At 43.2% G+C, this 9,512-nt stretch overlaps 2 non-coding genes across 2 annotated transcripts; both read right to left on the bottom strand.

Moving 5' to 3' along the window:
• Window positions 1-708: 708 nt before the first annotated feature.
• On the bottom strand, window positions 709-781 carry TRNAV-CAC (transfer RNA valine (anticodon CAC)). The gene has a single exon. It is a non-coding gene; the product is annotated as a tRNA-Val (tRNA).
• Window positions 782-8,952: 8,171 nt separating this feature from the next.
• On the bottom strand, window positions 8,953-9,026 carry TRNAN-GUU (transfer RNA asparagine (anticodon GUU)). Its single transcript has one exon. It is a non-coding gene; the product is annotated as a tRNA-Asn (tRNA).
• Window positions 9,027-9,512: the final 486 nt, after the last annotated feature.

The raw sequence follows: 9,512 nt of genomic DNA on the forward strand, positions 1-9,512 counted from the left end.
GGACCCAAGGTCCGTCCTGCTCTAGCTTCAGCGCTGTGTGCTGCCGAGCCAAGGTCCTGCTCTCTTTCTGAACCTCGCTTTTCCCTTGAGTCAGGTGCCGACTGGGATGTCAGCAGGTGATGGGCGGATCCGTCCACTTCCTGATCTCTGCCCTGGCTCTGGGGGCTCTCCTGGAGACGGCACCGGTACGGGCTCCTTCCCCTCCGCGACCGGCTCAATTCGTGGAGCCTGACGTTGTTCATTTCTGTGTCTTTGGCTCGGGTCCCCGGTGCACAGTTGGGTTCGGGCTCTTTTGTTGCGTCACGCAAATCAAACTGTTGCGTACGTGTGCCGAGGTGGGGGAAAGCCAAGTGTGCTTCACAGGGATGAACTCCTTGGTTTTCAGAGACATAACTCGTGTGAACACGTGGAAGAGGTTTAGGCGCCTGCTTAGTAGGTGAGGGGATTTCCGGATGTAAAAATGACCCGAAGTCAGCCTGGTCCTTTGCCCACTTGGATTAGCTGGCTGTGGCCTGCCCTCCGCAGTGCCTCAGAGCAGAGAAAGGAGGGCGGGTTCCTGGTGCTGAGCAGGCTCTCAGGCAGTAAGCGAACTCCTGCCCTGTACCTTGGGGATGGAAACTGAGGCTGCGCCCGCTGCCTCACCCCCTGCCTTTCGCCCGTTTGGGTTTTTTGAATGGGAAGGTAAAAACTTCAGAAAGGAAGGACGTTTGTTTCCGCCCGGTTTCGAACCGGGGACCTTTCGCGTGTGAGGCGAACGTGATAACCGCTACACTACGGAAACACGGCGGGTGCTACCGCCTTAGTGGCACGTCCCTGAAATCCGTAGGTCCTGCCACCACTATCCGAGTCGCCAACTTTTTCAACTGAAGAATGAACCTTGAAGCCCCGAGATCTCTCAGGCAAGGAGACTGCGGCTTCCGAGAGGCCCTGCTTTCAGGGTTCCTCGCCGGCCCCGAAGGGAGGACCCCCGAGCCTCCCACAGCCGGCCTTCGGGCTCCCGCACCGACCGCAGAGTCCGCGGATCCACGGCTGTGCCCCCGAGTGCAGGGGTCGCCCCCGCTGCCGACTCCTCAGCTCCCAGAAGCCGCGGGAGCCGGGGCTTCGGGCAAGTGCCCTTTGGGCCTAAGGGGAAAAGGTAGAGAAGTAGGTTCACTCCAGTGAGCTTCTCTCTCTCTGGAGCGGATCCTGTGGGTCCTAGCTGCATTTCTCCAAAGCCTGCAAACAGAATTCCTTTCATCCAGACTTGATTGAGTCGTTTTCAGGGTGAATGCTAGCTTGCTACAAACACTCCGTCGTACCTGAAGGAGGAAATCTACAACTTCCAGGTAAATTCTCTTTTCTTCCTTTGATTTCTTCAAACAACAACAACCAAAAAGACAGGTCACTGGTACACACTTGCACTTTTCTTATAATACTTAAGGTATGTCTGACTATCTATGAAAAGCTCTTGCTGTAGAAACATGTGCAAGAGATCGTCTACCATGAGCTAAACGATCGTCATGCCTGCCCAAGGTCCAAGAATCTGATGAAGCTGGATCCAGTCCCCCACTGCCTTTCGATCACCGGTTAGATCACCGTCCAAACCAACCAATTTTCCAGATGCAGGTCACTAATATGAGGGAGAAGAGGTCAGCTAAACATTTAAACAATCGCAATTTGTTCTGGGGCATGTTGAAAGTCAGCAGTGGTACAGTTAGAAGGGGAAATAAAAGACTTCATGATAACGATAATACCAGCTTTCTCGAGCTTTACTCAGTGACCAGCACTGTTCCTCAGTGCTTTACTGTGGAATAACTTACTAAGTCCACATAACAACCCTGGAAGATAGTGTAGGACTTTACCACCCCTTGTTGCAGATGAGAACACTGAGGCATGAAAAGCTGAGCTAACCTTTCCAGGGTCTCACCCCCGTGACAGTGAGAGCCAGCACTCAGACCCAGGCAGTTTGCCTCCAGAGCCCCTCCCCTTGGCCACCATGCTCACGGGTAACTGAGAAAACTTCACTGAGATTTGCATCCCTTCCTTGTTCAACCTCCAAGATTTCAAAAGGAAAAGAAGATTGAAAGGTAGGCCTACAAACCTCGCCAAACTCATTAATGAAATGAAGAAGAAGAGGAGAAAGAGTAAAGAGGACCATTGGAGAAGCAACGACGTTAGACGCAGAGAGAATGACGATGAGTTTGTTAAACACATACTAACTGGAAACTGTCTATTTAAAGACTAAGAAGGACCTATCTTCCAACCATTTAAGGCCTAAACTTTCCCTTTCCATGGCAGTCTCCACCCAAGAATAGATTTCAAAGCTACCAACATAGTGTATACAGATGTGAATATGAAAATCATACTTCAACATTAGTAGTAAAGAGATTATTTTTTGACTTTTAAAAAATTTTTTTATACAGCAGGTTCTTAATACTTATTTTATATATATTAGTGTATATATGTCAATCCCAATCTCCCAACGCATCCCACCACCACCAACCCCTCTGCCGCTTTCCCCCCGTTGGGGGTCCATATGTTTGTTCTCGACATCTGTGTCTCTCTTTCTGCCCTGCAAGCCGGGTCATCTGAACCATTTTTCTAGGTTCCACAGATATGCGTTAATATACGATATTTGTTTTTCTCTTTCTGACTTACTTCAAGTAGTAAAGAGATTTTGAATGAGTTAGCTCACATGGTTACTAATAAAAATGGGAAACAGTTATTAGGATGTTGTCATTAAACAAAGACAGGATTTATAAAAGAGCCAGAAAAGAGAAGAGAGGAAACACACACACACACGCACACACAAACAAAGCCTGAGAAAGGGGGGTTTTCCCTTTCCTAGAGGAACAGATAGCTGAAAGCCATCAAACAGCTACTCTGGACGGGTTAATCTAGTGAAGTTCCGAACTAATCAGGTAAACGCTTTTGGCTATGTGTGGATGCTCAAAACTTCTTGAGAGTTCAGTGGTGAAATGCATGTGGCGGCTTTTCTTTGTGTACTACCTGCCAGTGTCCCCCTTTGGCACCTGTGAGTTAAGCCTAATTGAACTACTTTCCTCATCAGAATTTCTCAATTTCATATACCCCACCCCCTTCCTTGACTCATATTTATTCTTCAAAGAGCAGATTTGGTCATGAACACTTGATTCTCTCTTTGACACAGTATTAACAGTGGAATGTCAGCTTAAGGTAATGGTTGTGAGCAGCACATGAGTAAGTAGTCAGATATCCGATAGTGAAGGGAAGCCAAAAATCTGAGGACAGCAAACATATCACACTAACTACTTTGAACTTACTTTCCCTCCTAGCCCAGGACAAAGCAGAAGAAAAAGTATCAACATCACTTTAACAGTAACCGAGTGGCATTAAACTTTTTAAAAATGAGGCATAATATGCATAAAGTACTAAGAGTGTACAGTTCCCAAACCATTACCAGTGTACACCAACCTGAATAACTGCTGAAGCAACCTGAATAACTAAGGTATGGAAAATTACCAGACCACAGAAGGCTTCCTCATGACTCTTCCCATGCAAGAGCTCAGAGTAATCACACACATACCCCTCCCAACCTCTCTGCCTGTTACTTTCACATAAATTGAATCACAGGGCATGCACTGGGTTTGGGGGGTTGGAGGGGCATGGGTCTGACTTCTTTCACTCACCATTATGTCTATGAAATTTAACCCTATTTTTCACGTAGTTCTTTGTCTCTGTGTGTATTCCTTGTAAGAATATAACTCGACATAGTTTTCTACTGTTGGACATTTCAGTTGTTTCCAATTGAAGATATTCTGAAATGGTACGAACATTTTTTTATGACCTTTGGTGGACATACACATTTTTCTAGGGCACCCCATTCCAAGAGAATAATGCCAGTGTTGACTTTCAAAATAATACTTTTGGGGGCTTCCCTGGTTGCGCATTGGTTAAGAATCTGCCTGCCAAGGCAGGGGACACGGGGTCGAGCCCTGTTCCGGGAAGATCCCACATGCTGTGGAGCAACTAAGCCCGTGCACCCCAACTACTGAGCCTACGCTCTAGAGCCCGTGAGCCACAACTACTGAGCCCTCATGCCACAACTACTGACGCCTGCCCGCCTAGAGCCCATGTTCCGCAACAAGAGAAGCCACCACAATGAAGCGTAGCCCCCAGTCACTGCAACTAGAGAAAACCCTCGCCCAGCAACGAAGACCCAACGCAGCCAAAAACAAATAAACAAAATAAATTTTAAAAATTTATAAAAATAAAAATATATAAAAGTTGGGGGGTTTTTTGTTTTTTGTTTTTTTCCAGCAGAAAGGGTTTATTCAGGAATAGCGGAAGAATTGCAATTCAGGACAAGCAAGCTATAGCAAAAGCCATAGGCAAGTCCCACAAACAAAGGAGAGGAAGGAAACTTACTTTACAGAGAAAGAGGAGGAAGCTGAGGGAGGTTGTTTTGAACCCAAGTCCATTGGAGAAAAGTGAAAGTTCAGGGTGATGACGGTTTCTCATTGCCAAGTTGCTGAATTCTTGCAGGAGATGCAACGAATATGTTTTTCTGTTGGGGCCTGTAATCGATGATTCTTGCTGTTGATGCTTCTTCTGTTTGGGTTTGTAATTGACGATACTTCCTGTCTTTGAACTTGAGTGGTACCCCATGAGAGCTCCCACTTCTGGTCTCCCGACTTCATTTGAGTGACGTTTCCCTTTATTAGTTTTCAAACCTGTCACAAGGAATTTTGAATTTTCTATTTTCATCTATGTGAATGTTTTAGGAGACTTATTACGTCAAAATATTATCATTACAACTTGTGGCCCTAGCAACTTTCAAGTGTTCAGTAGCTACATGTGGCTTGTACCTATCATATTGGAGAGCACAGGTCAAAGGTATAGCACAGCTAAAAGTACGATTTCTGGGCCACAGCATATAACTGTGTATGTATGACCCTCAGTGGATGCTGCCAAATTTTTTTCCAACCTGTGGAACTTTTGTATACCCTTTCCAGAAATGAATAAGAATTTCCAGTGCTCGCCATCCTGTCAACATTTGGTTTTGTTTGTCCTTTTTTTTAAAAAAGTAAGCTTTATTGAGGTGTAATTTACATAGTAAAATCTGCCAACATTAGATTATTCTACATTCTTTTCAATGATATCATGTCTTTGCCAAGCTGGATTTTGGTGCTTGCTGTGATAAAAAGCAAGTGCCATGCAAAAAGTGAATGTGTAACAAGAAGCAAGGAGGCGCTTTGAGAAGGTTTCAGAAGCTGTGCAGTGCGCAGCATGAAGGTTATGATTCTGACATGTCAGAGCAGTGAAAACACAAGCCACTCTACTGAACTTTTGTCAAGGGAACACATAAGAATAGCCACAGCACCAGCCACAAACCTACAACATATAGAAATATATGTGAACCCAGAAAACAACAGCATTCCCCAACGAAAGCGCTGTTGTCAACCGACCTATCATGAAATTAGGGCAAACGGGAAGGACGAAGACAGAGAGAATTTGCAGGCAACCAAAGATGATTCGTTAATTAAATCAATTTAATGTTAGTCAAAGGATTAAAGTTAACTCTAGATCTTGAACTTGTAATTCAAGCTGACACATGCTGGACCATGAGAATTTTGGAATCATATATTGGTATATATGGAATCATATACTAGATGACGCCTAAAAATATTTACCAAAAATTGTAAGTGGAATAATTGAGTCGTCTGGTTCCTAGAATTACAAGTATTCATTCCTCTTTAAAGAAATTAGTATATTTAATGTACTTGACTAGTATATTTAATATACTTCAACACATAAATTTAAATTATTAGTCGTTGAAAACTTATTGGATACGTTTGCTTATTTAACCAGTACAACCAGTACAGGAAATTTAGGAAGTCCAACGTAACTCAGATTTTCAAGCCAAAATAAAGCCAAGACTTATATAACAGTATATTATACCACCATTCTTTTCTACATCATAACATAATCTGAAAATATATATATAGTCGTTTTTAGACCAAAATTATTAAACCAATCTAATTTTTCTGAGTAACCTCAATAAAAGCACACGACAGGACATAAACATTTTAAATGTCATTATATATAAAATGTATAAATTATTTAAATTGCTTCAAAGTATTAAGGGTCATCTTTGTAATCAATTTCATTTCGTTTCTCACTGTTGTTCCGAGTAATCAAGACCATTAATTTAATCTACAGCTAAATCTGTTATTGTTCCTTGTCACCAATTCAACAACAAAATTTTTCCTTATAGAAATACCACATTGAAAGCATAAGTGGTAAAGCATTCTTCCCAGAAATTCTTAATTTTCTTATTTTAAATTTATACAGGTGATTATTACTTTCCTGAAATTAATTGGGGAATTAATTTTTAATTAATTTAAATGTTTAGAGGCCTAATTTGTCTATTCTCTCCCAAGGAAGAGAAAGTATATTGTTTTGCTTCTGAGAAAATATATTTAAAGGGAAAAAAATTCATCAAACTAGTGGGCATTATTTAAGGTGAAAGCAGAGGCAATGATATGTTTTAACAGCAACTGACAGTGAGGGAAACACAATGAAATAAGTAAGCCACATTAGGTCCTTGAAGGAAGCTCATTAATGAAAATCGGAGTAATTCTGTGATATGCTTTTGAGTCTCCAGGGTATGTGTCTGTGCATGAAGTCATTGTCCTATGCTTTTGAGTCTCCAGGGTATGTATCTGTGCATGAAGTCATTGCTCCTCATCCATTTTTATTAGCGACCGAACTGGCTTACAGTTCTGGAAGGTTCAAATCTTGATTTGTAGGGTTGTCACAAGTGCTCAGGCTGCTGACTTTGTTGCTTGTTTGTAATGATATGTCTCTCCTCTGCTTTCTGTCGTCTGATTTCAGCAATCCCTGAAGGACGCTTGTTTGAATTTTTTCAGTTATTTAGGAACTTGAGTATACCAATGAAAGAAAGCTGCCTATTCCGTGCTAAAAATTCAATATTCTTCCTGTATTAATCCCCCCCCCTTTTTTTTTTTAAACATCTTTATTGAAGTATAATTGCTTTACAATGGTGTGCTAGCTTCTGCTTTACAACAAAGTGAATCAGTTACACATATACATATGTTGCCATATCTCTTCCCTCTTGCATCTCCCTCCCTCCCACCCTCCCTATCCCACCCCTCTAGGTGGTCACAAAGCACCGAGCTGATCTCCCTGTGCTATGCGGCTGCTTCCCACTAGCTATCTATTTTACATTTGGTAGTGTATATATGTCCATGACACTCTCTCACCCTGTCACATCTCACCCCTCCCCCTCCCCATATCCTCAAGTCCATTCTCTAGTAGGTCTGTGTCTTTATTCCCGTCTTGCCACTAGGTTCTTCATGACCTTTTTTTTCCCCCTTAGATTCCATATATATGTGTTAGCATACTGTATTTCTTTTTCTCTTTCTGACTTACTTCACTCTGTATGACAGACTCTAACTCCATCCACCTCATTACAAATACCTGCATTTCATTTCTTTTTATGGCTGAGTAATATTCCATTGTATATATGTGCCACATCTTCTTTATCCATTCATCCGATGATGGACACCTAGGTTGCTTCCATGTCCTGGCTATTGTAAACAGAGCTGCAATGAATATTTTGGTACATGACTCTTTCTGAATTATGGTTTTCTCAGGGTATATGCCCAGTAGTGGGATTGCTGGGTCGTATGGTAGTTCTATTTTTAGTTTTTTAAGGAACCTCCATACTGTTCTCCATAGTGGCTGTATCAATTTACAGTCCCACCAACAGTGCAAGAGTGTTCCCTTTTCTCCACACCCTCTCCAGCATTTATTGTTTCTAGATTTTTTGATGATGGCCATTCTGACCGGTGTGAGATGATACCTCATTGTAGTTTTGATTTGCATTTCTCTAATGATTAATGATGTTGAGCATTCTTTCACGTGTCTGTCGGCAATCTGTATATCTTCTTTGGAGAAATGTCTATCTAGGTCTTCTGCCCATTTTTGGATTGGGTTGTTTGTTTTTTTGTTATTGAGCTGCATGAGCTGCTTGTAAATCTTGGAGATTAATCCTTTGTCAGTTGCTTCATTTGCAAATATTTTCTCCCATTCTGAGGGTTGTCTTTTGGTCTTGTTTATGGTTTCCTTTGCTGTGCAGAAGCTTTTAAGTTTCATTAGGTCCCATTTGTTTATTTGTGTTTTTATTTCCATTTCTCTAGGAGCTGGGTCAAAAAGGATCTTGCTGTGGTTTATGTCATACAGTGTTCTGCCTATGTTTTCCTCTAAGAGTCTGATAGTGTCTGGCCTTACACTTAGGTCTTTAATCCATTTTGAGTTTATTTTTGTGTATGGTGTCAGGGAGTGTTCTAATTTCATACTTTTACATGTACCTGTCCAATTTTCCCAGCACCACTTATTGAAGAGGCTGTCTTTTCTCCACTGTATATGCTTGCCTCCTTTATCAAAGATAAGGTGACCATATGTGCGTGGGCTTATCTCTGGGCTTTCTATCCTGTTCCATTGATCTATATTTCTGTTTTGGTGCCAGTACCAAACTGTCTTGATTACTGTAGCTTTGTAATATAGTCTGAAGTCAGGGAGCCTGTTAATCCCCCTTATTAATGCTGAGTTCCTTAGGAGGGAACCATTGCATATTAAGATCATCCTTATTGTAGATATTACAGCTTTGCAGTTATTGACAAGGGTTGACTGGGCCCACGTGGTTTTTAGCAAATAGTGGAAAGACAAGAGGTGGACAGCTTCTCACTGCTGCGGTGTCACATACCGGGAAATACCAGAATCCTCAGGACAAGCCTCAGACAAAAAAGACTATCCGGGATAGGACCCCGAATGCAGTTCGGTAAACTTTGCGGGAGCAGATGTACAGGTGATAATCAGCATGGAACACCTGGAATGGTAATCAGCATGGAACACTTGGAATGGTAATCAGCACGGAAAACGCTGAATGGGTTCTAAAACCTCTCCCACCGTCCCTGGGTGGGCTCGAACCACCAGCCTTTCGATTAACAGCCGAACGCGCTAACCCATTGCGCCACAGAGACAGCAGCACGCCGCTCTTCTGGCCTCTCTATGGAGTAGACACTTACCAATTCCTAGGCTGTGCCGCCTTTCTCGCAGGAAAACGGTACCAGTTCCAAAGCTTCGGGAAAACGGAAAGTTTAGAGCAGCCGATCGCACTGGACCTGAGACTGGGGCGAGGTCAGGAAAAGACAACACTAAGCACTATTATCATAGGGCAGCCACCCATGCAGACAATTCTGACAAGCACTTGAGAATACTCCCCCCTCCCTTGGACGCATTTCCCATCTGGTCCTCTCATCCTCCCACTCACTACAGGGAAGGATTCGTCCCCTTTGTGTCCTGTCAGAACCCTTTACGCTCCGTGCAGGGCACAGAGATCCAGGCCACAGCCAAGGGGCAGCTGCACTTCCCAGAAGGGCCTTTCCCGAGGTAGGCGGTTCCAGCGCTCAGGCTGACCCGAGACCCCACTGCCCGCCAAGGCAACCGGGAAGGAGACCGGAGGGCAG

The sequence above is a fragment of the Eubalaena glacialis genome, unplaced genomic scaffold (assembly GCF_028564815.1).
Source record: "Eubalaena glacialis isolate mEubGla1 unplaced genomic scaffold, mEubGla1.1.hap2.+ XY scaffold_827, whole genome shotgun sequence".
Classification (NCBI taxonomy): domain Eukaryota; kingdom Metazoa; phylum Chordata; class Mammalia; order Artiodactyla; family Balaenidae; genus Eubalaena; species Eubalaena glacialis.